The sequence below is a fragment of the Erigeron canadensis genome, chromosome 7 (genome assembly GCF_010389155.1).
Source record: "Erigeron canadensis isolate Cc75 chromosome 7, C_canadensis_v1, whole genome shotgun sequence".
NCBI lineage: Eukaryota > Viridiplantae > Streptophyta > Magnoliopsida > Asterales > Asteraceae > Erigeron > Erigeron canadensis.
The window spans coordinates 13,462,476-13,463,494 of NC_057767.1; positions in this window are offsets into that span (position 1 = coordinate 13,462,476).

The following is a 1,019-nucleotide window of genomic DNA, read 5'->3' on the forward strand; positions in this document are numbered from 1 at the left end:
CATTTTGCTTAAGAAATGCGATTCTCTAATCTAAATAATAAAAAAACAAAAATAATACAATAAATTAAATTTGTAGCAAACCTTATTTGTGTGTTGAAAAAACAAACATCTATTATTAGATTGTTAATGTGAGTATATGAACAGGAACTTAAAACTAAAATTAACTAAAATGATATAGTCTATATGCAAAGCTATGAAAGTTCAATAATTATTTATCAGCAAAATAACATATAAATTAACAAATCATATATATAATCAATACTAATTGAAAAAACAAAATATGAAAAGTTCAAGATAGATACATACGTCAGGAGAAGCAAAAAAATTGTTAAGTCTTAATAGGTGTTCATTCGGATAAATAAAGATGTATATAAAAGTTATATGTTTGAGAAAAATTAGGAATGAAATATTGAATTAAAATTACTTAGATTTGACTTGACAAAATTATGGAGCGAATGAACAAAAAAGTAATTGGAGAGAATCTAAATTATCACACATTATATTTGAAGTTAAATAATGCTTAAAAACAGCCTAAAGTACCGTAGTTAAAAAATCCCTTAAAAGAAAAGATACAAACAAAGAAAAAAAAAAACTAAAAACCTGAAATAACAAATGACTACCATAAAAAATTATAAAATCTTGTTTGCATAAAGGTGAAAAGTGACTGACTCAATGAGTTGATTGTGTTTAGGGTGGGGGCGGGGAGCTATGGTATGATGCTCACCATGTATAATAAGTGGGACATGGACATACATTTTAGAGTGAGGCCTAAACGCTATTTCATCTAATCTTACGCAAAAACAAAAAGGTGATTTAACCGATATGAATCTTAACTCAACAATACAAATGGTGATTTAACTTAAAAAGTTAAAAAAGATGAACAAAGTGCAAAGAAAATAGGAAAGTAAAAAAGTATAAACAATATTAAGTTAAACTTTTTAGAGAAAATCCCTTAAAAGAAAAAAAACAAACAAAAGAAAAAAAAAACTAAAACCTGAAATAACAAATGACTACCATAA